Source organism: Pan troglodytes, chromosome 8 (genome assembly GCF_028858775.2).
Source record: "Pan troglodytes isolate AG18354 chromosome 8, NHGRI_mPanTro3-v2.0_pri, whole genome shotgun sequence".
NCBI classification, from domain to species: Eukaryota; Metazoa; Chordata; class Mammalia; order Primates; family Hominidae; genus Pan; species Pan troglodytes.
Genome location: NC_072406.2, coordinates 75,654,170 through 75,681,643, shown reverse-complemented (window position 1 = coordinate 75,681,643; position 27,474 = coordinate 75,654,170). Strand labels below are relative to the sequence as shown.

The 27,474-nt window shown below is 37.6% G+C and overlaps 1 protein-coding gene and 1 pseudogene across 9 annotated transcripts in view; one reads left to right on the top strand and one right to left on the bottom strand.

Annotated features, from left to right (window-relative positions):
- JMJD1C (jumonji domain containing 1C) overlaps nt 1–27,474 on the top strand; it is a 354,297-nt gene that overhangs the window by 92,418 nt on the left and 234,405 nt on the right. The gene's annotated exons all lie outside the window — the stretch shown is intronic.
- On the bottom strand, nt 1,327–19,614 carry LOC104008204 (PRELI domain-containing protein 1, mitochondrial-like; annotated as a pseudogene).

Here is a 27,474-nt window from a genome sequence, read left to right as displayed (position 1 = left end):
CTTTTTTTTTTTTCTTCTTCTGTTCTCGGATCCTGAGGCAACATTTTGAGGTGCTATTCCCCCTGAGTTAAAAAAGACCTGTCAGGCTGGGCTCGGTAGCTCATGCCTGTAATCCCAGCACTTTGGGAGGCTGAGGTGGGCGGATCACCTGAGGTTAGGAGTTCGAGACCAGCCTGCCATCATGAAGAAACCCTGTCTCTACTAAAAATATAAAATTAGCCAGGTGTGGTTGTGCATGTCTGTAATCCCAGCTACCCGGGAGGCCGAGGCAGGAGACTCTCTTGAACCCGGGAGGTAGAGGTTACGGTAAGCTGAGATCGTGCCATTGCACTCCAGCCTGGGTAACAAGAGTGAAATTCCGTGCCCCTCCCCCCCACCAAAAGAAAGACCTGTCAATAAGGAATGGACAGCCTGAAGAAGTAAATTTTATTTTAAGCCAGAGATTTTATGGTTCTTTGTGTAGCTACATAACCTGGCTTACCTTGACCGAGTATTTTTTTCTTGTTAGATTCTGAGACTTAGATAAGAGTATTATTATTATAATAGTATGGGTATTTCAGAAATACTTAGATAAAAGTCAAGGTTAAGGGAAAGATAAGATACATGGTATTGAACAATTAGCATTTTTGAGTTTTACTTTCTTGCCCTTATTGTTTTTTCTCTTTTTTTCATTGTTCTTAATTTTCTTTTATGTTTTGTTTCCATAGTCTAACTGGTGAGGTAATCACGATCAATAGTAACTTGAACTGAAGAATGGTTTTGTTCCAGTATATGTTTCTGCTTATAGTCACTGAAAAGTTTCTCATCTATTCCAAAGCCTTGCTTCTGTGCAAATTTAGTTCCTACTACATCAAGAAAGGAATTTTAAGGATCAGAACTACAGAAACATTAAGTTGATTTCTTTGACCTGTTGAACACTGTTCTGACATTTCAAGTAGTGAATGTTTTGTAATGAATGAGTCTTTTGTAATCTTTGTGAAATAATTTGTAAAATTTCGTTAATTGATCTTTTGTCAATATTAATGCAAGTTAGAGAAAAATGTTCTTTACTGGCACTGTGTAAATGAAATCAGTTACAAAGAATATTCTTAGTATGCAAACTTAAGTATATACATTTGCAAAGGAGAATTTTATTTAAAAAAAGTAATTGATGTAGTTTCTTTACTGTGAAAAGAAAAATGTTTTCCTGTTTTTAAGGTGACTTGTTTTTTTAGTCCCCTCCTCTCATATGAATTCCTTCATAAAATCTATGATGTTTGGTAAAGTAATTGATCAGCTGTCTTAATATATATATATGTGTGTGTGTGTGTGTGTGTGTGTATTTTTAGGGCTGGAAATTGATTTTTAATGATAAAGTACAGTGGACGGCACAGAGGGGGCTAAGCCAAACTGTCTGGGATGCTGTGGTGGCAATGGGCTGGCCACACAAACTGCTGCTGCTGCTGCTTCTAGGTGGCTGCCTTGCTGGTGAGGTCCTTGCCTTCTCTGTAGCTGCCAGTGCCATCTCCTTTGCCTGCTCCTTGGCTTCCTTGGCTGTCTCAACAAGTGTTTTAGAAGGGGCCTTGCATTTCATCTTTGCCAAGATATATTCAAAACCCTTCATAGTCTTGGTCACATTGCTTTTGAACTGGGCAAGACCAAATTCCTGGACACTTCTGGAGACACCAAATAAGCTAGAGGAGACCCAGGCTTCTCTGTGGATTTCAGTCCAGCCACTGCTGTCAGAGTTCATACAGTAAACACATCGTTTCTCCACCACCATCAGCCGGGCATGGTTGATGTTCCAGGTGAAGGTGGTCATGGTCTGATTCTCTGGGTCCACAATAGAGTCCTCCAGGATGTACGCTGAATGAAGAACATTGGCAGGAAACAGTCGCTTGGCCCAGTGGGACATCCTGTTGGTCTTGGTCAGGAGTTGCCGGGACAGCAGTTTCTGGTCAGCAGTCACCTCCCGGTGTACTGTGTCTTCCGTCAAGACATGTTTGCTATAGGGATTTGGGTACTGATGCCAGAAGGCGGTGAACACTTGGTCCCAGGAACTCTGGAGCACGCCCTGGCCCAGGAAATAACTTCACCATCGTCCCGGCTGGAGTGGGCTCCAGAGTTCCTGGGACCAAGTGTTCACCGCCTTCTGGGAGACACGCGGGGACCGGAGCTCGGCGAACACCCGCTGCCAGGCTCGTAGCTCAGTCACCACTGCACCATGCCCAAGCAGCTGCTGCCGCCACCGCCGTGAGTTGTCCGCTGTCTTAATATATCTTAAAAGAGTTGTGTATAGCAAATGCTGTTATAAGTGTGGACGGCATTACTTACATACACAAACCACATTATAAACCATGATCCTTATTTTTAACGAGGATGTCTTAAAGTTATTTTTAAATCTGTGCTTTTTAAGGAAATAATCGAAGCAAAGGGAATATTAAAACATCTGATTAGTTAGTTTTATACTTGATGATAAAGTGTATTTTTAACTATGCTAAATCAGTAATGGAGTCATGAAGCCAAGTACATTACTAATTTTCTATCTTTTTCTCTTTTGGAGAAAATATTATCTTACACTAGATACTCAGAGTAAGACTTCTAAAACTAGTGGTGAAAAGGAAAAAACTTCATATATTTCATTTTCTTTCTTGTGAAATGAGATTTTCATAAGGATAGTAAGTAACCTGTGGCTAAGGTATGTGTTGGGGATGATTCCGTTGTCTTTTTTTTTTTTTTTTTTTTTTGAGACGGAGTCTCCCAGGCTGGAGTGCAATGGCGCGATCTTGGCTCACTGCAACTTCCGCCTCCTGGGTTCAGGTGATTCTCCTGCCTCAGCCTCCTGGGTAGCTGAGATTACAGGCGCGCACCACCACGCCCAGCTAATTTTTGTATTTTCAGTAGAGACGGGGTTTCACCATGTTGGTCAGGCTAGTCTCAAACTCCTGACATCGTGATCCACCCGCCTTGGCCTCCCAAAGTGTCATTGTCTTTTTATATTTACTGTGTAGTAGTAATACAGTCTCTTACGTTTAAGAATTTTTTTTTTAATAGATAGGGTTTTGCTCTGTAGCCCAGACTTAAGTGCAATGGTATTCATAGCTCACTGCAGCCTTGAACTCCTGGGCCCCAAGGATCCTGTGAGGACTACCAGTATGCACCACCACACCTGGCTAATTTTTAAATTTTTTTGTAGAGGGAGGGTGGGTGTTGCTGTATTGCCCAGGCTGGTCTCAAACCTCTGGCCTCAAGCAATTCTTCTGCCTTGGCCTCCCAAAGTGCTGGAATTACAATCGTGAGCCACCAGGCCTGGCAAGAAATTCTTAAATGCATTGTGTCACATCCTTTTACATCTTACCGAAAAATAAATATAGAAGAACAATATAGAAAAATAATGCCTACAAAAATGTCTTAAAATTTGTTTTTAAACTTATGCCTGTGTATGTGTTTTCCCTAACTTACATAGTAAACATTGACATTCAGTAGGGCTGTGTCCTTGGCCTTTGCATATCTCCAAATTCAAGAACACTCACATAGAATATATTTCCGTTGAGGGGAATGTATTTGCAGAGTATTCGGTCATATAAAATGTTTAATTATTGTTTCAACTTTTGTGTTTTTATTTTGAAACAGGGTGTTGCTCTGTTTCCCAGGCTGGAGTGCAGTGGTGCAATCTTGGCTCACTGCCACCTTCTCCTCCTGGGCCTAAGCAGTCCTCCCACCTTAGCCTCCCAAGTAGCTGGGATACAGGTGTGCACAACCATGCCTGGCTAATTTTTTTTATTTTTTGTAGAGATGGGATCTCGCCATGTTACCCACCCTGATCTTGAACTCCTGGGCTCAAGCGATCTGCCTGTCTTGGCCTCCCAAAGTCCTGGGATTACAGACATGAGCCACTGCGCCCAGACTTTTCAGTTTTGACTGAGATTTTATTTGTCATGTGATACGCAGTTTGGACATGGTTTAGAGAATTCACAGGAGCAGTTTCATCACTCCTTATTTCTTTGTAGATTGTATAGAGACTTTTAATCTCATAAGATCTAAACTACCACTGAATTTTTTACTGTGTTTTAAAATTCACCTAAAAATTTTGGCTTTCTGGCCTCCCCTGCATGCCTGACTATATCAAAATTCAGTTTTAAAATTTTTTATAATTTAAGGATATAGTATTAATAGTTTCATGTCAGTTTAAAGGAAATATATTATTTGCAGTTGTTCAAAATTTTATCTGTATTTATACCTATATTTTACTTCAGGGTTCCCATCTTTTCCACTTTTATTTTTTTCCCAGAAAATAAGGTGAATTTCTAAAATTAGAAATAGCAGTTAAGTAGTTAGTGCCTGTGTCCTGTAGTTCTAGGTGTTTATGTGTAATAGAGTAGAAATTATGGAAAGATATTTTCAAGCTGGTAAGTTGGTGGGCAGCCACAGTTAAAAGCTGAAGGGTTGAATGTTTCAGCATGAGAAATAGTGGCGGAAGGATTTCTAACTTACTCATTGATTGTGTTCAGTTCTGAAAAAGTTTTCTTGATGTCCCATTGCAGATTTGAATGTGGTCTTATAATACCCCCATGGTGGCTCACACCTGTAATCCCAGCTACTTGGGAGGCTGAGGTAGGAGGATTGCTTGAGCCCAGGAGGTCGAGGCTGCAGTGAGCCACAGTCGCATCATTGTAGTCCAGCACAGGCAACAGAATGAGACCCGGTCTCAAAAAAAATAAATAAATAAATAAAAGAAATAATAATGGTTTTTGTGTAAGTTAAAGATGATGTTGAGCAAGCCACTTTAAAACAACACTGATTTTTCCATATAAACAATAGTTTTATATGAAGAAGTGTCATTTTGTTTTTCATTTCAAAAATACAGGCCATGTGCAGTGGCTCATGCCTCTAATCCCATCACTTTGGGAGGCCATGGCAGGGGTATTGCTTGAGATCAGGAGTTCAAGACCAGCGTGGGCAATATGGCGAGACACTGTCTCTACTTAAAAAAAAAAAAAAAAAAAAACCACGCTGGGTATGGTGATTTGTACCTGTAGTCCCAGCTGCTACTCAGGAGGCTGAGGTGCAGGAGGTTTACACCTTCAGTCACTTCAGTCCATGAGGTTACAGTGAACCACGATAATGCTGACAGTAAGATCTTGTCTCTGAAAATCCATTTTTTAATTAAAAAAATACACACAATCATATGTCTGACAATGGTTTAATATGCAGAATATATAAAGAACTTCTAAAACTTCAACAACAGGAAAACAACCCAATTTTAAAATGGGAAAAGGGCTTGAATAGAAATTTCTACAAAGATATGAAAATGGCCATTAAACATAAGGCAAGATTGTCAGTATCTTTACGCAAATGTAAATCAAAACCACTGTGAGATTCAAACTTACTAATATGACTAATTTTTTTAAAAAATACAAAACCTGGAAAATATCAAGTGTTGGAGAGGATTGGAGAAATTGGAACCTTCATACATTGATGATGGGAACGTAAAATGGTTTAGCCACTGTTGAAAGCAGCTTGGCAATTCCTTGAAAAGCTAAACATGGAATTACCATATGACTCAGCAATTTCAATTCTACATATTTATCCAAAAGAACTGAAAGACTCAAACAGATACTTGTATGCCAGTACCATTATTCACAATAGACAAAAGGCAGAAATAACCCAAATGTCCAGCAACAGAGGAATTGATAAATAAAGTGAGGTGGCTATATAATACAGTGGAATATCACTGGTGCCTAAAAAGGAAGTTCTGAGGCATGATACAACATATGGATAATCCTTAAAAACACTATACTATGTGAAGTAAGCCAGACACAAAAGGACAGATATATTATTCCACTTAAATCTAGAATAGGCAAATTCATAGAGACAGTAAATTAGTGATTACCAGGGGATGAGGGGAGATGAGAATGAGGAGTTACTGCTTAATGGATGCAGAGTTCCTATTTGGGATGATGAAAAAGTTTTGGGCCAGGTGCGGTGCCTCACGCCTGTAATCCCAGCAGTTTGGAAGGCCGAGGTGGGCATATCACCAGAGGTCAGGAGTTTAAGAACAGCCTGGCTAACATGGTGAAACCCCGTTTCTATGAAAAATACAAAAATTAGCCGGGTGTGGTGGCACATGCTTGTAATCCCAGCTACTCAGGAGGCTGAGGCTGGAGAATTGCTTGAACCCAGGAGGCAAAGTTTGCAGTGAGCCGATATCGTGCCATTGCACTCCAGCCTGGGTGACAAGAGTGAAAACTCAGTCTCAAAAAAAAAAAGAAAAAAAAAAAGTTTTGGTAACAGTGGCGACAGTTGCATAGGGTGTGAAGTTATTTTAGTGCCCTTAAATTATACATTTAAAAATGGTTAAATTAACTTTATATTATACATCTTATCACAATTTTTTTAAAAAGTACATGTGAATACCTTTTCACTAAACTGCCCTCTCGTTAGTATGGAATGGCAAAGGCTATGTCATCCATTTGAATATTTTCTGTGCCCATGATTTAAACTTTCCCAAGTTCCACTGTTTATTTTTGTGGTAATCAAATTCAGGAAGCATATTATTGCCCTCATGCTCTCTATGCAAAAAGTAGCATATAGTTTGGAAGTCCAGTACGTTTAATGTTCATTGAGTGGGTCTACAGTAGAGACTCCTGCTTTGAATATATATGATTAGAATTAATGTTCTGAAGAAAAGTGCTTGGGCTGAGTAGAAAATATAACATATTCCAGATGGAGGAAATCTTGTAAGCAGAAGTGTGAAAAAGGTAAAATAGATCTATTATTTGCCATATTAACATGAGCAAATGGCAAGTGTTCTTTTTTTTATTTTTAAATGAGACATGAGACGGAGTCCTGCTCTGTTGCCCAGGCTGGAGTGCAGTTGGCTCACTGCAACCCCGCCTCCTGGGTTCAAGCGATTCTCCTGCCTCAGCCTCCCAAGTAGCTGGGATTACAGGCGCACACCACCACACATGGCTGATTTTTGTATTTTTAGTAGAACTGGGGTTTCACCATGTTGACCAGGCTGGTCTTGAACTACCAACCTCAGGTAATCCACCCACCTCAATCTTCCAAAGTGCTGGGTTTACAAGTGTGAGCCACTGCGCCCAGCCCCTTCTTTTAAAATTCACATTGTTTTTATAATAAATGGTGTCTCTCTCTTCTATGATCTCAAAAAATGTTTCATTGTATTTTTATCTTTAAATTTAACACCTTGTATTTTTAATCTTTTAAAAAGTGAAACGGGACTGTATTAGTTTGCTAGGGTTGCTATAGCAAAATATCATAGACAGGTAGCTTAAAAACAGAAATTAATTTTCTCACAGTTCTGTAGGCCACAAATTCAAGATCACAGTGTCATCAGGGTTGGTTTCTAGTGTGGGCTCTCTTCCTGGGTTGCAGAAAGCTGCTTTCTTGCCATGTCCTCACATGGCCTTCTCTTGTGTATGACAGGGGAAGAGAAGCAAAGAGGAAGTGAAGCTCTGATATTTCTTCCTCTTAAAAGTACTCCAGTCTTAATCAGATTTCACTTCAGGGTCTCACCCATATGATCTCATTTATTCTTAATTATCTCCTTAAAGATCCTATCTGCAAATATAGTCAGACACATCGGGGGTTAGGACTTCAATATATTAATTGGGGGGAAGGAGCACAGCAGTTCAAAATAATAACAAAAAGTACACAAAGTACAAATGTACAACTCAACTAATCATTCTGAAGAGCACCTGTGTAACTATCCCCCAGGTCAAGAACTAGAATATTGCCAGCACTCCAGAACCTCCACCAGTTCAACTTCCCAATCATCACAAATCTCTTCTTCTACCTAGAGATAATTGCCAACTTTATGGCAATAATTTTCTTGCTTTGCTCTATATAGTTTTGCCATCTTAAGTTTGCATCTTTTTTTTGAGACGGAGTTTCACTCTTCTTGCCCAGGCTGGAGTGCAATGGGGCGATCTCGGCTCACCTCAACCTCCGCCTCCCGGATTCAAGCAATTCTCCTGCCTCAGCCTCCCGCGTAGTTGGGATTACAGGCATGAGCCACCACGCCCGGCTAATTTTGTATTTTTAGTAGAGATGGGGTTTCACCATGTTAGTCAGGCTGGTCTCTAACTCCCGACCTCAGATGATCCACCTGCCTTGGCCTCCCATTGTGTTGGGATTACAAGCGTGAGCCACCACACCTGGCCTGAGTTTGCATCTTATAAGCAATGTCTAAGATCTGCTGCAGTGTGTTTTTCATTTTTTTTGTCTTGTTGGGATTTTTTAAGTCTCACCAGAAAGTTACCAGTTTCATTAATATTTTCAAAAATGCATGTTTTGGTTTTTCGGTCTCCATTATACAATGTTTGTTTTGTACTTTGTTGATTTTGTTTGTTTTGTACTTTGTTGATTTCTGCTCTGCTCTTTATTTTCTTTCCTTTTACTTTCTTAGAGTTTGTCTGTTTTGCAGTTCTCTTTCTAATTTTGTCAGGTGGATTCTTAACTAATTCTTTCTTTCCCAGCCTCCTTTTTTTTTTTTGAGACTGGGTCTCGTTTTGTTACCCAGGCTGGGGCAAAGATGGCTCATTGCCTCCTCAGATTCCCGGGCTCAAGTGATCCTCCTGCCTCAGCCCCTGCCCCGTGCCCCCCACCCCCCATGTAGCTGGGACTAAAGTCGTGTGCCACCATGCCTGGGTAATTTTTGTATTTTATGTGAAGACGGGGTTTTGCCATGTTGTCCAGGGTGGTCTTGAACTACAAAGTTCAAGCGATCTGTGCTACACCTGCCTCCGCCTCCCAAACTGCTGGGATTACAGAATGTGAGCCCCCATGCCCAGCCCTTTTTTAGTCTTTAAATGGGCCTTAAGGACCCATTTGAGCCTTTAGATTTTCCCCTTTATTCTTACACTGTGTTCACAAATTTTCATATGTGGTACTTTTGTTGGCATTTAGTTTTACAGAAATACTTACAAATTTTGTTATTTATTGATTCTGCTGGTTTTTCTTCATGTCACCTTATTTTCTCATGTACTTGTTTATCTGTGATTGTGTGCTGGGCCCTTCATTTGAAAAATTAGTTGTAGAAATAACTTAATGTCTGGGGTGATTTTTTTTTTTTTGAGACAGCGTCTCCTCTGTTGCCCAGGCTGGAGTGCAGTGGTGTGATCTCGGCTCACTGCAGCTTCTGCCTCCCGGGTTCAAGCGATTCTCCTGCCTCAGCCTCTTGAGTAGCTGGGACTCCAGGCGCGTGCCACCATGCCCGGCTAATTTTTGTATTTTTAATAGAGACGGGGTTTCACCATATTGGCCAGGCTGCTCTCGAACTCCTGACCTTGTGATCTGCCCACCTTGGCCTCTCAAAGTGCTGGGATTACAGGTGTGAGCCACCGCGCCTGGCCTTTTTGTTTGTTTGTTTGTTTTTTCATGGAGGATTTGTATTTCTTTCATCCAGGTGCCTGGTGATAGGGATTGTCTGATTAACTATCCTTTTCTTAGTGTGATTTGAGATTTTCTAAGCCACCTTGATTACTCAAAGCTGGACTGCAGACCATAAAGGAACTGACTTAATTCTGGGTCACTTTTGCTCCCAGGATATAGCCTTTCTGAATTCTAACTCAATCAGGGTCTTTACCTTTGTTGGAACCCTAGATTTGGACTTTTTTAGATCTATTCTGTAGAAGCCACCAAGTGTATTTCTTGGCCTTTCAACCCCAGGACAAAAGTAGCTGACAGTGCCTTGCTTATTTCTCTCCCTGGGTTTCTCACCTTTTCAGGTCTTGGCTCAGTAGTTCTTGTCTGTTTTATTAGTACATGGCTTAAAACCCCCAAACTTAAAGTATATCTTATCTATATATATTTTTTTTCGAGACAGAGTCTTGCTCTGTCGCCCAGGCTGGAGTGCAATGGTGTGATCTTGGCTTACTGCAACCTCCGCCTCCTGGGTTCAAGCCATTCTCCTGCCTCAGACTCCCGAGTAGCTGGAATTACAGGCGCCTGCCACCATGCCCAGCTAATTTTTGTATTTTTTAGTAGAGATGAGGTTTCACCATGTTGGTCAGGCTGGTCTCGAACTCCTGACCTCAGGTGATTGACTCGCCTCGGCCTCCCAAACTACTAGGATTACAGACAGGAGTCACTGTGTCGGGTCCTTATCTAGATTTTTTTTTTTTTTTTTTTTTGAGATGGAGTCTCACTCTGTTGCCCAGGTTGGAGTGCAGTGGCGTCATCTCGGCTCACTGCCACCTCCGCCTCCTGGGTTCAGGCGATTCTCCTGCCTCAGCCTTCTGAGCAGCTGGGGCTACAGGCGCGTGCCACCATGCCTGGCTAATTTTTGTATTTTTGGTACAGACAGAGTTTCACTATATTGGCCAGGCTGGTCTCGAACTCCTGACCTCGTGATCCCCTGCCTCGGCCTCCCAAAATGCTGGGATTACAGGCATGAACCACCATGCCAGGCCCCTTATCTAGATTTTTAATGGTCATGGGAATGTTTGATGCTGTTCTCAAATATATGGGAAGCAGAAACCGCCCCCCCCCACATGATATTTTAATTATTTGTTTGTATGTCTGTCCTTTCAGTAGGGTGGCCTTTTAAATTTATTTTTAGTATTTCTCTGCTGTAGGCCTTTTATTGTTTGTAACTCAGCACGTGATAATGTCTGATACATAAGTGCATAGAAAATATTAACTGGTTTTGGCATGGCTTTAAGAAAAAATTGTGAAGGTATCCTTTCCTTTGAGCCATAAAGGAAAATTGAGATTAAATCTAATTGTTTTATTTGTTGTATCTTCAGTACCAGACATAATAAATTTGGATGTTTCTGGCAGTGGAAAATCATGGGATAATTTCTGAATAACCACTTAGTGCCTCTTAAATGTGGTTAAAGGGAAGATTAATTTCAAAACTGTATGCAGGATAGATGAGATATTTTGTCAGGATGCATTTTATAAGTATTCTATAGTATGGTAATTTTTAAAGTGTGGTCCCCAGACCAGGTAGCATTGGCATTACTTGGGATTTTGTTTGAAATGCAAATTATCTGATCCTGCCTCAGATCTTCTGAATGAGAAACTATAGTAGTATGGCTAAGCAGTTTGCTTTAAAAGCCCTCAATTAGGTTCTGATGCATACCTAAATTATTGAGCTACTGCTGTAACACAATAAAACAGAATATGATTTTGATTTAGGCCACTTAAAAGCTAAAGGCTATTTATCTTTCTATGATGAGAATATTTTTGGAAAATATTTAACGTAGTCTCAATGTTGATCTTTCTTTAGAATTAAGTTTTAAGCCTCTATAAAGTCATTAGGTTTATTAGAGCAAAATTATGACCTGAAATAGTTGAGTTCGTTGAAAAATAAAAACTTGTCTATGTTACACAGGAAAATGATACCAGTCTAATTGTTGACAATAACTGGCTTATTCCAGTTGCCTTGCAGTGTTCCTTAAGGGAGTGGATTGTTTAGGACCTAACTTTCTTAATACAAGTTTCATTAGAAGTAAATTCTCTATTTTTTCATTGTTTGGAAGGAAATATTTAACATGTACAATATGATGGAACTTCTGTAGAATATAGCATAATCACAGAGACAGTTGTATCCATCCGTTTCCTAGTCAGTTTCACCATATTTTTAAATGAGGCACAAGATTACTGTGTTATCAAAATGTTAACATTAAGCTTTTTAACAAGTCTTTGTGTAGTCACTTGATTTTTCAGATTTTGCCCACTAATTTTATGAGGGCCATTGGGCAAAGTGTTTTAATCCAGAATTTAAAATTGTTCATTTGTAATTGGGCAGGCTTATAAAAAGGGGCATATTTTAAATCTTTATCATCACTTTATAGCCATAATATACATACTAAAAGTTTGGTAGCAATTTGAGTATTTAATTACATAGGGTGGTACTTTGAAGGAAAAAGCATTTTAAGTTGAGCTTTAATTTAATTTCTGCTTTTAAAAACCCAATATAGTAGTACGTTATCTATGTATGTACATTGAGCATGCTTCTTAACATATTTAACTTCCAATTCTTTGATAACCGGTTGCATTCAATTACTTGTTTAAATAATTGGGCAAGTTTCCTGAGTTGTAGGCTGTGAAATATTTTCAAGATGGTTTGGGTAAAAAATTTTTTCAAAGTAGGTGCCATCAGTCACTTTGATCACAGAGAAATCAGTATGATCCTGTGACAAGTTTAGTTTTAACAATGTAACTTCTTGTGTAAACTCAGTCACCTAGTAATGTGAATTAGTTGCAAAGTGATTCTGTATTCTTAGTGACCCACTGTTAGATGTTTTCAGACAAGTAAATGATAAATATTTATTGTTAAAATCATCCTTAAAATTTTATTTGAACATGCAGCACTTTTTGCAGTGTGAAATTGAAAAATCAATTGTTTAGTTTTTACCAAAGGAAAATTAGAGTTTTGTATACATATTTGATGAATACAGTAAACAGGTTAAAATTTAGCAAATAGAATTTTGTAAGCATTTTTAAAATGTGTAAATTCTGTGATAAGGGGGTGGCTTTGCTACAATTTATTACAAAGCTAAGTTATATTTCATTACTTATGTAAAATAGTGTTCTTTGTTTAGCTTCTTAAAGTGGTAGGAGAATTGTATAATTCCATTGATTGGTTCCATGCAGTGGAAATCTGACCTTTAGCAGATGTTTGAGAAATTGCCAGCACAGCATGATCAGCCATAAAGACAGTTTTCCCCTTGTTACTTGACAGGCCTTTCATGCTTTAGTAACATGCCAAAGAAATGTTTAAATTATTTTTTTATAATATCACATGCTCTCTAAAATATTAAGAATACATTGAAAAACATGGATAAAATGAGATAGATTTTTCCTGCAATTACGGATTGCAATTCAGCTGACTTTTAAATGTTTATTATTAAAAAAAAAACTAAGATAAATGCTGATTGTTTTGTGAATTATGTGTTACTTTGAGATTTAAAATGTCTTCGGCTATGTAGTTAATTGTTATTAGGGTTTGATGTGTGTTATTTTTTCCATGATCATGTTTTCCATGATCATGTATAACAATTTAAACACTGTTATAAGTTTCTCTTATTTTAGTGTTATTTAATCGCAAGTATCGTCTTTGGTTGGCTTTTTTATTTTTTAATAGAGGCTTTTTGATAGGGGTTAAATGCATCACAGAGCAGTTATCCTATCTGGAACTTCTCGCTAAGGGCAGGATACTGCATGAATCCACTTTAAAGCCTCTTCTCTGAAGGACAGTATTTCTTTAGAGAATGAAATGGGTTCAGCTGTGTAGTTGTGGGGGTTCAGCTGTGTAGTTGTGGGAGTTCAGCAAAAACACTGTAAGCTCTGTTTTCTTCAACTTCATGGATTGAGCGTACAGGAAGGGGAAGGAGTTGCCTTAATGTTTAAGAATGAAGTGATGAATTGATAGTATCAGCAGTTGCCAGACTGTATCTTTTTCTGCAGGTGCTTATTTTCTGTAGGGCATTGCAGTTGTTTTTCATTGTGTTAGGTTATGAGATGATTTTAAGGAAAATTTAAGGAACATGATCTTACATAGTTTCATTTTACAGTTTTGTAACTGTTTTGTATGTCTTAGGTTTATATACTGAATTAGTTCTTCCGGAGGATTATGATTGAAAGTTTTGGCTGTGTGTACCTATCACCTTACAAAAATAAAAAGATTTTTTTAAAGGTCATGTTCAGTATCAGTAGTTGTAAGAATATGCTAAATTAAAATTTAAAAATCAAACACCTATAATAAAGTTTTGCTGAATCCACATGAATTGAACTAATGGTTTGTAATACCAGTTATATTACAAGTGAGAACTAGTTTCATATTTTGATATATAAAAGCTTTGAAGGAAGCATAATTGATAACTGTTTATTAATATCACATAATAGTTAATCTTTCATATTGGTACTTTCTGATAAGGTTTTGTTAGATGGAGAAGGGTTATATAATTTAGTAAACTGGCAGCTTTTAAAAAATGAATAATGACACTAAAATTTAAAGATTTAATCATAATGAGGTATATGATACATAATACCTGTGATATTATATATTAATAGTAAAGTCATTTTATATAAGGAAAAATTTTATTCTTAAGTGGGGTTTTCTAAGTAACTATATGTTTACACAAAGTCATACTGTTAACATTTAGTCACTTCCAGAGTCAGTGGAGTTGTATCCTGAAGAGGATTAAATTGCAAAGTTGACACAGCACATAAAGCAAAAATGCACTTAAATTCAGTTCACTTTTAAGGCCTTGTTGGGAATACCAACCTATTGTTTGTCAGTTCATCCAGGACAGCTTTTTTTTTTCTCTAGTGTTGGAATAATTTTTTTTTTTTTTTTTGAGATAGAGTCTTGCTGTATCGCCCAGGCTGGAGTGCAGTGGCCTGATCTCAGCTCACTGCAGCCTCTGCCTCCTGGGTTCAAGTGATTGTCCTGTCTCAGCCACCCGAGTAGCTGGGTCTACAGGCACCTGCCACCACACCCGGTGAGTTTTGTTGTTGTTGTTATTTTTAGCAAAGAAAGATGAAGTTTCACCATGTTGGCCAGGCTGGTCTTGAACTCCTGACCTCAAGTGATTCACCCTCCTCAGCCTCCCAAAGTGTTGGGATTACAGGCATCATCTACTGTGCCCGGAGCAGAATAAATTTTTAATATATATTTTGATAGGCTGATTTTCTTGCATCTCGATTTTTCTTATATGTCAGTAACTGGAATCACAGTTACCTTTTGAGCACGGTGCTCACATTATGAGAGTTGAGAAAATTACGGGGAACAAACTCTGGCCTTATGGTGATCCTGGTTAGACTTGAGATCTCTAAATTGATATTTTTAAATCAGAATATATAATACACAGACTAAAGTATACATTTTAAGGTTAAAAAAAGAGAAACTGTTTACTAAGAATGTTTAGTAGATTCAGTTTTCTTAGTGTTTAATACTAGAAAATACACAGTATTGGCTGGGTGCGTGGCTCATGCCTGTGATCCCAGCACTTTGGGAGGCCGAGGCAGGCAGATCACGAGGTCAGGAGATCGAGACCATCCTGGTTAACACAGTGAAACCCTGTCTGTACTAAAAATACAAAAAATTAGCTGGGCGTGTTGGCGGACACCTGCAGTCCCAGCTACTCGGGAGGCTGAGGCAGGAGAATGGCATGAACCCAGGAGGTGGGGCTTGCAGTGAGCCAAGATTGCACCACTGCACTCCAGCCTGGTCGACAGTGCAAGACTCCGTGTCAAAAAAAAAAAAAAAAATACAGTATTGATAGCATACTTTTAAGAAATCCAAATGTCTTTGTAAAAGTAGGTATTTTTCATTCTTTCAGTATCAGTTACTCTTCACTATGGTTCTTTTTCACATTTAAATAGAATCAAGGAACCTTTTATCTTTGGTTTATCTGGTATTTTTCAGTGTTAGCAATTTTGAAATTCTCTAATTTTTACCACAAACATTTTTGACTCTTTCATTCAGCTTATAATCTGAATTGACAGAAAAATCCAGGGAGAAAAGTTAAAATACTTCCTAAAGTTAAAATATTTGCTTTATTTAGATTTCTAGTATTTCTTATCAAGGAAAAATTTTTTCATTATCTTATCGCTTGATAACCGTTTTTTGTCTCAGCTAAACGCAAGAAAAGTTACCTGGCAGCATAAGATAGCTATGAAGAATCTTTCCCCCACCAGAAAGAAGTTTAGCAAACTATTTTACTGAATAAATCTTAAGACTTCCTCCTTCCCAGTAGTTGCCCACAATTTTCCTACAATATGAGATTATGTCTCTATTTTGTAATTCTGCTCAGAAAACCTGTCTTAAAATCTACACATATTAAACTATAATATGTCATAAATTTTAAGAATGTTATTTAACAGAGGTAAATTTATCATGAATACCATATATTTAAGGTAGCAAAACATAAAGAGAGTAATAACCTCTTTTGATACTCAACAGCAGACCAGGTAAAGTCCAAACAGTTCTGTCTCATCAAAATAGTGAAGGTTGCTTGTCTTTGACCTCTTTTCCTGTTACCTCTTTAAGAGATAACACACATATACATACGCTTTTGTAGATGAGACCATTCTAAAATTTATAAATTGTGTTGTATATCTTTGTCTGCCTGATTAAAATGGCTTGTCTTAAGATAACACTGAACTGCTTAGTCTTTCAATAGGAATTTACTTAGCAACTACTTTGTGGTATTGTTTTGATATACTCTATTTTTGTGTTTCGGCTTTTTCTTATTTATTTTAATTAAATCAATATCATCCCTCGTATACACTATTCTTCTGTGCAGTTGACACTTGAACAATGTGGGTTTGAACTTTGAGAGTCAATTTATATGCAGATACTTTTAAATAAATATATTGCAAAATATTTTAGAGATTTGCAGCAATTTGAAAAAACTCATAGATGAACCATGTAGCCTAGAAATATTTTAAAAAATTTAGAAAATGTTAGGTATGTCATAAATGCATAAAATATATGTACATCTTAGTTTTATCATTTGCTACCATAAAATATACACAAATCTATTTAAAAAGTTAAAATATCAGAACTTTACCCACACAGAGATGTGACATGGCACTATTTACAGTAGAGAGAAATATAAACAAACATAAAGATGCAGTATTAACTCATAACTACATAAAATTAACTTTAGTACATGCTGTGGTAGGTTTTTAGCCACCTCCTGTTTTTACTGTGTTGAACTCAAATGTTGTGAATGTCTGCTTAAAACTCAGTGTGATGCTGACATCTCCATGTGAGTAGTTGACCTCTCCAATAAATACCATATTGCAATAAGAAATGATCTCTCGCAGTCCTTGCATAATTTTTAATGTTGTTTAGTGCAATCTCGCAAACTTCGAATGATACCATAGAACAGAAATTTAGGGATCGTTAAGTACAGTACTGTAAATGTATTTTCTCTTGCTCATAATAACTTTTTTCTCTAGCTTTACTGTAAGAATACAGTATATAATAGACATACAAAATATTTGTTAATTGACTTTATGTCATTGTTAAGACTTCCGGTCAACGGTAGGCTATTACCAGTTAATTTTATGGGGAGTCAAAAATTACATTCAGCTTTTCGACTGGGCGGGGTGTCCTCAGTCCCAACCCCTGAATTGTTCCAGGGTCAGTTGTACATAGCTCTTCATGTTTTTAAAAAACACATTTTTGGCTGGGCATGGTGGTTCAAGCCTGTAATCCCAGCACTTTGGGAGGCTGAGGTGGGCAAATAGCTGGAGCTCAGGAGTTCTCAGGAGTTCAAGAGCAGTCTGGGCAACATGGCCAAGATCTTGTCTCTATTTAAAAAAAAAAAAAAAAAAAAAAATTGGGCCAGGCGCTGTGGCTTACGCCTGTAATCCCAGCACTTTGGGAGGCCAAGGTAGGTGGGATCATGAAGTCAGGAGATCGAGGCCATACTGGCTAACATGGTGAAACCCTGTCTCTACTAAAAATATAAAAACTTAGCTGGGCATGGTGGCACGCACCTGTAGTCCCAGCTACTTAGGAGGCTGAGGCAGGAGAATCACTTGAACCCAGGAGTTGGAGGTTACAGTGAGCCAAAATTGTGCCACTGCACTCCAGCCTGGACAACAGAGTAACACTCTGCCTCAAAAAAAAAAAAAAAAAAAAAAATCAGGCCGAGTGTGGTGGCTCACGCCTGTAATCCCAGCACTCTGGGAGGCCCAGGCAGGCGGATCACCTGAGGTCAGGAGTTCGAGACCAGCCTGGCCAACATGGTGAAAACTCGTTTCTACTAAAAGTACAAAAATTAGCCGGACATGGTGGTGGGCACCTGTAATCCCAGCTATTCAGGAGGCTGAGGCAGGAGAATCGCTTGAACCCGGGAGGCGGAGGTTGCAGTGAGCCAAGATTGGGCCACCTACTCCAGCCTGGGTGACAAGAGCGAGACTCCGTCTCAAAAAAAAAAAAAAAAAAAAATCAGTGACACATTTGTATCTACTCATGTAACTACCATGTTTCTCACTCACTGTAGTTAACCTGGTACCTCTACCCAGTCTATACCACCCCTCTGTTCCACTGATCTCAGTTCTATCACCAAAGATGAGATTTTCCTGTTGTTGAACTTAATATAACTGGAATCATTCAGTGGCTTTTTACACTCAGTATAATATCTGTGAAACTTAATATATTAGATTCCTAGGGCTGCCATAACATCACAACAAATTTGGTGGATGGAAACAACAGAAGTTTATTCTTTCATTGCTCTGAGGACCAAAAGTCCAAAACTTCTTCATTAAATGGGACATAGACTGATTAGTAACAAGATTTACTTGTCTTTCTCCATGGTTTCAACAGTGAAAAGTAGTTTTAATGTTGACTGAAAGTTGATTAGTGCTTAAGACCTGAAAATGCTTAGGATTGTTTGCTGTTGGAAGATACGGCTCTTATCTACTTTTCTCCATTAGAGCTCTGGAGTTCTCTTGGGCCTAGAAAGAAGTAATTTGGAACAGTTAGTGTAGTGTGGGGTATTATGAAAACCAAAATAGAGTATTATAATAAAATATATAATAAAAACATGCATAAAATTACTGGTTTGGGCTCAGTATATTTTTTGTCTTTAAAAAGAAGATGCTAACTCAAGGAAAGGGTAATAAGGTATGCTGGAAAGTTTATTTGCTTAGAAGTTAGGACTGATTTCTGGTCCTGGCTCTGTCATTAATAATTATGTCTCTGGATTCTTATGGAAGGTTTTTCCAGTTCTTCATATGACAGCTTGGTATTAGCAGTGGTCCTGACATTTATAGATATTACCACTTTCTTTCACCTCACTCACTCTTCATTTCCTTCACAGTATTAACAGTAACCTTTTTTGTTACATTTTGTTAACTTTAGAAATAGTAGATCATGTTAGACTAAGTAGAGATCACAAAAAGATGAGATTTAGGAGAAATCCATAGATGTTTTGAACTGTGGATGAATAGTTCACCAACTATTTCCTGTACACAAAAGCCATGCAATATATGTGATTAAATTTGTGCATTGGTGAAATAACATGTTATATGTCACTGTATGTATTGTGGGGTCATTTATAAATGGTTACAATATTTTAAAGTAGGAATACCTAGGGTCTGCTTGTCGTTAGTTTTCTGTGATAGATATTCGACAGTGCTTCCTGGCATTTAGGAAGGGGCAGTGAGATCTTTTAATACATCTAGAGAAGACACTTCCTTATATGATCTTTTCATTTATTCAAGTATATATTTATTACTTCCTCTGTGCCAGGTATTGTGTGGCTGAGCAGCCTAGACTTGATTCTGTAAAGGAAATTAAAAATCCCAGGACCCCCAGACTCCTTATGCAAAAGGAAAGTTAATCCTGGAGTCTGAGTCATGCAACACACTCTTTCAAATGAGTAGCTGTTACTAACATTATGCCTTAACCAGATCCTCATGTAAAAGTAAAAGACCTCAGGCATCTATGAAAGACTTCCCCTACAGATCATTGAAAAGCAAATGCTTTGCTGGTCTCCCACAAACAGATACATGCCAATTGTAACTTTAGGTGTACAATCTAAGTGAAGCTCCTAAAACTAAGGTCTGTTCTGTGCCACACTGATAATGTCATTTACAATCTTACCTTCTCAGGTGCAGAACAGAGACAAGAATAGTCATTCTTCCACTGACCCAGAGATGTCTGCAGAATTGATTTTTCCTTTACTCTGTTTTTCCTTCATTCACCTAATATTATGTAAAATATAGTTTTTACTAGATACCAATTAAAATCTCACAGGAATTTAACCATTCACCTTACTGCCTACCTGCCCCTCTTCCTACATGCCTGCCCCGCTTTAAGGAAACACATAAATAGGAAACCTCCTGAAAATCTCTTTGGAAAAACAGTTACATATGTGTTGGTTTTTCCTGGATGGGCCCTAAAGCTGGCTTAATAAACCTTGATTGGTTGAGACTGTGGCCTCAGTCACTCATTTTGGTTGCCAATTCCATCCCTCCCAGAATTTTCTGTGTATGGAAGTTGTTTTATGTATGTAGTAAGATGTCAATTACGAGTGGTTTGTAATGACTGTGCTTTTGAAATGGTAGTACTTATTAAACATTAGTAATTTGAGAAATTAACCTGCATGAGACTTAAGAGAGAACATTAAAGTGAACATTTAAAAGTTTTATTTCTAAAATGTCAACACAATTTTTGGTTAGCTACTTAGTATATGCTGACTTTTAATTTCTTGGAAAATACTATTTTTTTGGAATTAATGATATGTACTTGCCACTGATTAATCAGATACTCCCTAAGTTATGTAAAATCATTTCAGTACATTCAGGTTTGTATATTAGGTATCCTGTCAATTTTATCTTCTTTATGAAATCTTTCCTCAGGCCTTTATATCTGTACTGGCCCTCCAGGCCTCTTGATTTTATGTGACTATCATCTTGGTGATTTCCTTGACTCACTTTTGCTGGATTCTTTTCCTGGATTTCTTGTCTTAGTTTATTCTCTTGTATCGATGGAGTATATCTTACTCCTTTAAAAAAACAACAACCCTACATTTAGGATATACTTGATGGCCCGTTCATCTGAAAATATCTTAATTCTACTCTCAAACTTGACTCAGACCTGACTGGATATAGAATTCTAGATGAAAAATGAGAAATGATTTTTCCTCAGAATTTGGGAAGCATTAATCAGTGACTTCCAGATTCTGAATTTGCTTTTAAAAAGTCAGATGCCATTCTGGTTTTTGATCTTTTATATAAAAGAAACTTGTGGGATCTTTTCTTGTGTCTCTGCTTGGAAATTTCACAATAACTTTCCTAGATGTACATTGATTTTTATCTGTTTTTTTTTTTCTGAGACAGTTTTGCTCCTGTTGCCCAGGCTGGAGTGCAATGGCGTGATCTCGGCTTACTGCAACCTTTGCCTCCCAGGTTCAAGTGATTCTCCTGCCTCAGCCTTCCGAATAACTGGGATTACAGGCGCCCGCCTCCACGCCCAGCTAATTTTTTGTATTTTTAGTAGAGAGGGGGTTTCACCGTGTTAGCCAGGATGGTCTCGATCTCCTGACCTTGTGATCCACCTGCCTCGGCCTCCCAAAGTGCTGGGATTACAGGCATGAGCCACTGCACCAGGTGATTTTTATCTGTTGTGCTTAGCTTTTGAGGAGTTGCTTTTCAGTTTTGAAATTTATGAGTGTTAGTTCTGAAAAGTTTTTCTGAATTGTTTCTAAGATTCTCTTTTTTCTCTGTTATGTTTCTCTTTTCTGAAACTTGTGTTGGGATATTGAACCACACTGATTCTGGTTTTCCCTTTGTCTCCTATATCCTTTATGTTCTCCTTGGAAAAATTTTCAGCTTCCTTTTCTAAACCTATTGTATTTTTTATTTCTGCTATCATAATTTAATTTGCTAAAGATTTTTTTCTGGTTTTTTTTTGTTTGTTTCTCCAGATTGTTGTATTTTGATAGCATCCTTTTGCTTTTGATTATGGTATTTTCCTCTTACCTCATTCAGAATATTCTTTTTTTTTTTTAATGTTTTGTTTTCTTCTCTTTGGTCTATTTTCGTCCTGTCATTTTTCCCTATGTATGTTTTAGACTCTGTATTTTATGTCTAATGTTTTCTTCAAATGAAATTCCTGACAATTCTTTCAGACTACTCGTATGTAATAGAGTAACACTAAAAAAGTACATTGGAAGCTCTGAGCATGTGGGTGGACTTTGTTGGATGTCATCTTATCTATTTGAGATCTGCTCATTTCCATAGGGGAATACCTAATGTCTGTATATTTAGATTTTTTAAAGTGGTTAGGTTTCCAAAGAAATCTGTCAGTGCTTTATCTGGCTTTCAGAGTTATGCCCTATGAGGAAAGAAGACTGAGGATGAAAGGAGGGTCTAGTCCTAGACATATTTCATTATGTCAGCTTTCACTTAATCCTTCTTCTGTTTCAATGGTAATCTCTGCCCTCAACCTGTTTTAATATGCTGCTTGGTCCAGGGACCCTTTCATAACCTTTTCTAAGAAATAAACCTTTTTTTCGTACCATAATGGGAAAGGAGACAGTTGCTAGGCTAGAGTCAGGGAGAAATCTGAGAGTCTAGCTGCTGCTTCAGTAGACTATGGTCAGTCTTCCTGTTAGCCCTACTTTACCCCTACTCAATTTTTGAACCTTTGGGGCATAGCTTATCTTTGGTAATTTAGCATATTAATCAGCTTTCCCTAATATTTGGCTTTAGATTAAGCTTCTTTTTTTTCCACTAAGTTAGCTACCACTGGTTTTGCTGTTGTTTTAAAATTAGTTTATTTTACCCATCTTTTCAATCTGTTGAAACCTTAACAATCCTCATCATCCAGCATGTTAATTATTATTCTTTGAGTCCTACATTCATTTCACAATTTGACTTTTGTAAGTGTCTTGACTGAAGTGTAATGATGGAGCCCTGTGGAATATATTTGAAGACATTTTATCAATTTTACTTTAGTTTTTGGTTAATATTATAAGTTATGGTTGTTTATTCCAGCTATCAGTACCTGCTTGTGCTGTATTATTGAGTTTTTATTTTTTATTTTATTCCTAAGAATATTTTCAGGATATTTTCCCATACTATTTTGCTTAAAAAAAAAATCTAGTGTTGGATTAGTTATACTAGCCTACCTAAAAAGAAGAAATTTGTTGATAATAAAAGTTTAACATCACTTGTAGGGAAATAAAATTACCTCTTGGTGTAGCCTTTTTTCTTTTTTTATGCCTTTAAACCATCTTACAAATAAAAACTTCTGGACTTTGATATGGACACATATTGATGGATTATTAAACTTTTACACTTGAAACTTCTGTGATTGTTTGATACATATTTTCTAGGAAACGTTTTTCTTCATGTCCAAAATTGCTTATTAGAAACTGTTCTCTTCCAGTATTGTTTCCCACACATTGGAGATGCATACATGCCTAATTCCGACCTGTGATTAGTTAAGCTCCACAGAAAAAAACTAAATTTAAAAGTGACTAGATATTCTCTGTCTTCTTATTTGCTCTTCATTTACTTTTTAACTATGTTTCTTCTACCTTTTCCAGTTTTTTATTCAATTCTCCTTAGTGGAGAAGATGGATACAAAACAGGAGGTGTGAGTAGTTGTTTATTTTGTCTGCATCTGTTAATATTACACCATCTTTCCCATGTAATATTCTTGTTTCTTCTTAGTTTAGCCTCCTAAATTTATGCAGGCAATGGGCTTGTTTGGTTTTCCTTTGTATTACTTATAAAATGTAGTTTGTTCTGATAACGTTCTTATAAGATTGATGATATTAATCTGTAGATATGCATATTTATGTTTCTCTTCTGTTATATATATGTCCTTTAAAAATTGGACACCAGAAACTATGTAGCTGCATTGTTTTACTCATCCCCTTCATTTATTCAGTCCACTGACAGTAAGTTCCTAATGTATGTCAGGCCCTGAGAAATCAGATATTGATATTACTTTTTACTACTAGAGTTACTACTTTCACAGGAAATGTCTGCTGCATTTTCTTATTAGAATTATTGACATCTATAGAATTAAAAAATACATCTTTTGCTTTTTTGTCTCCCATCCATATTGTCAAGTACTGTTTCCTTTTAAATGTACATGTGGGGCTGGGCGCTGTGGCTCATGCCTGTAATCCCCGCACTTTGGGAGACTGAGGTGGGTGGATCACTCAAGCCCAGAAGTTTGAGACCAGCCTGGCCAATGTGGTGAAACGTCGTCTGTATTAAAAATACAAAAAAATTAGCTGAGCTTGGTGGCGCACACCTGTAATCCCAGCTACTTGGGAGGCTGAGGCACGAGAATCGCTTGAGCTTTGGAGGCAGAGGTTGCAGTGAGCTGAGATCATGCCACTGTACTCCAGCATGGACAACAGAGCAAGACTCCATCTCAAAAAAAAAAAAAAAAAAATCTACATGTGGTATTAAAGTAGACTCAGGTTTGAATTCTGACTCTCCCATGTATTAGCTGTGTAACAGATAAATCACTTAATCTTTTTGGGTCTTGAGTTCTCATCTGAAAAACATATTTAATACCTACTTTATAGGATTTAATCGAGAGAATTGAGGTGCTAAAAATGAAGTGAGAGAATATACATACATGTGTTGTATAAACTTCTTAAATTTAAAAAGTTATATGATGGTAATATTTTTATAAGGATTGCTATTCACATATTTATCCTTGCACTCTGTTTGAAATATAATTGTAGTTATCCTTGGGAGCAAGAACTAATTGTATCATGTTGATCCTTAAACATCGCAGCTGGTAAATAGCAAAGACTCCTACTTTTTGGATTGAATTTCTTTAGAAAATGGACTTAGAACAAGTGTTAAGGTAGTTGCTATTTCTTTTCACCCCATGTACTGCTTTTGTTTCATTTTAAAATTTAATGTTAAGAAAACATTCTTTATATGACCAATTTTTGTTACATATTTATAAGTTAATAATTGCTTCTCTTTATCCTCCTTCCCTAATTACTATGTTGTCACCCTTGGGTTTATGGATTTTAGATGTTTTACATCTCTGCTACTCAGTAACCTTTCTTGTTTAGATCTGTTTTTGAAAAGATAAATTATACAGACATGTTACTATATTCCAATCATAAATTTCATTTTTCTTCTTTTTTCATATTAAGAGATAATTTTTACTTCTTCATGTTAAAATCTCAAATATATCTTAATACTTACTGGGTATGCTAGCACGTAGCTATAGTTATTCAGCTACTCAGGAGGCTGAGGCACAAGGATCCCCCGGAGTTCAGGAGTTTAAGGCCTGCCTGGGCAACATAGCAAGGCCCTATCTGTTTAAAAAGAAAAAAAAATTAGCATGTGGTTCCACTACTGGAATATAAAAAGCCAAGATTAAAAATATTAGTGTGTCATATATCTTTTCTCTCTCTGCTTTTTTTGGTCTCGTTTGTTTTGAAATGAGACTGGCCAATTTATCTGTTGGTTCTTCCTAAAATCAAATTTGCTGTTTCTCTAAATAACTGCATTTTATGTGTCCTTACTCTTTTTAACGTTTCATTACAGTGCAATCTTGATCATGGTGACAAATATCTGTCCAAATATTGTCTCTCTAGTCTTTATGAAGTACATCATTCATTTTTTTTTTGAGATGGAGTCTTGCTCTGTTGCCCAGGCTGGAGTGCAGTGGTACAGTTTCAGCTCACTGCAACCTCTGCCTCCTGAGCTACAGCGATTCTCCTGCCTCAGTCTCCTGAGTAGCTGGGACTACAGGCGCGTGCCACCATACCAGGCTAATTTTTGTTTTTTTCGTCGTTGTTTTTTTTGAGACAAGAGTCTCACTCTATCGCCCAGGCTGGAGTGCAGTGGCGCAATCTCGGCTCACTGCAACCTCCGCCTCCTAGGTTCAAATGATTCTCATGCCTCAGCTTCCCAAAGTGCTGGAATTACAGGCGTGAGCCACCACGCCCGGCCTTTTTGTATTTTTTAGTAGAGATGGGGTTTCACCATATTGGCCAGGTTGATCTCAAACTCCTCACCTTGTGATCCGCCTGCCTCGGCCTCCCAAAGTGGTGGGATTACAGGTGTGAGCCACTGCGCCTGGCCTGTACATCATTCTTTTAAGTTGGAAAAAAGAAAGGAAAACCAATGCTTAAACAGCGTTCGCACTTAAGGTCTGTTGGTTACTTTGTTAACTCCTTTTGTTATCATGCTTAATCCTTAAAACAGCCCTCTGAAATACTATTAATTTTGACTAACTTGAAAACTAAGGCTCAAAGACATTGTGTTCAATGTCTCTGGTTCTAATTCCAAAGAATATAACCTTTGCATTGTAATGGATTACCTGGAAGCTAATGTTGTAGAACATTGAATATGTCCTTTCACAAGCTCTTATGTGGTATTACCTATGTAACTTGATCATCTGATGTGAAGACCTTAAGTGATTTTAAGTACCACCTTTATTAGATTTTAGAAATATTATAAGTACTCTTTATTCATTGTCAGTCTTACTAAATTGGTACTTACCTGGAATGTACTTTGGAAGTTTGTTTCTGAAGTTTTAAAAAGTTACACAGTTTGGATAAGTAATGTACATTTGAGTGGTAGGATGACTTATACTAGCTTTGGGCATCCCTTGGCTTTCCTGGTGACACTTAAATTTCCAGCTTGCTGACACTAACCTCTTTCTCTTAAGAAAATAAAAGCAGAGATCCAGAGAGTGGTCTGTCCATCTCAGTTTTTCCTTAACTTTCTTTTGGTTTCAAACATTATTTCAATCATGCTTTCCTTCTACCGTGATGGAAAAATGAGCTTGGTATGTTTTAGGAATAGGAAGAAGATTACCATACTGATCCGTAGAGTAAGGGACAAGTGGTTGTAGCAAGGTCAGAGGAGTCTGCAGAAACCAGATCTTCAGGGACTTTTTAACTAGCATAAAGAGTTTAGATTTTATTCTAGTACCATGGAATGCTAAATTTTAAAATAAGGGGCATGATTTGACATCTTTTTTGAGGTTTTTAACATGTTATTCCACACACAAAAAGGGAGATTTAAAAATGTACCCATTAAACTGCTAAAAAGTAAATCGAGTGGTGAGAATCTAACAGAAGTCTAATTTCTAGTATGTTTATTATATGATTGTAGTTACAGGGACTCTTCCTAGCTTAAAGCTGGGGCTCTGGAGGCTATTTTATACTTTAGTGCAACATGATAGGGAATTAAAGTGCAGAAATGTTGGTTTATTATCACATTTTTCTATCCCAAAGTGGCATGAAGAAAACAGCTACTTGACTGCACAGCTTTTGGGAATGGGGATAAGGCATTATGATATTCCTTAAAACATCCTGTTCAGATGAGTGTTACATATCATCAAGTATTAAGCTTCTGCTCATTTACACAGTCACAATTTCATTTATTCACTCAACACAAAGGACTAACAATTTTTAAAAAGAAAAGGGAAAGTGGAAAGTTTATTTTAATGAAACGTTACAAGTATTCTTCGTAAATGTACTTTCTCATTTTATATGTAAATTATGGTTTTAATTTTTTATTTCTCTGATGATTTGTGATATTGAGCATTTTTTTCATGAATTTTGACCATTTTTTAGCCCTTTGTATGTTAGCTTTTGAAAACAATCCCCTGCCCACTTTTTTTTTTTTTTGAGACGGAGTTTGCTCTTGTTGCCCAGGCTGGAGTGCAGTGGCGCTATCTGGGCTCATTGCAAACTCCGCCTCCCAGGTTCAAGCGATTCTCTTTCCTCAGCTTCCTGAGTAGCTGACATTACAGGCATGCACCACCACGCCTGGCTAATTTTGTATTTTTAGTAGAGATGGTGTTTCTCCATGTTGGTCAGGCTGATCTCGAACTCCCGACCTCAGGTGATCTGCCTGCCTCGGCCTCCCAAAGTGTTGGGATTACAGGCGTGAGCTACTGTGCCCTGCTGGGTCCTCTTTTATTAGGGTATTAATTCTATACATGAAGGCTCTGCTTTCATGTGTTAATCAACTCCTGAACGTCCCACTTCT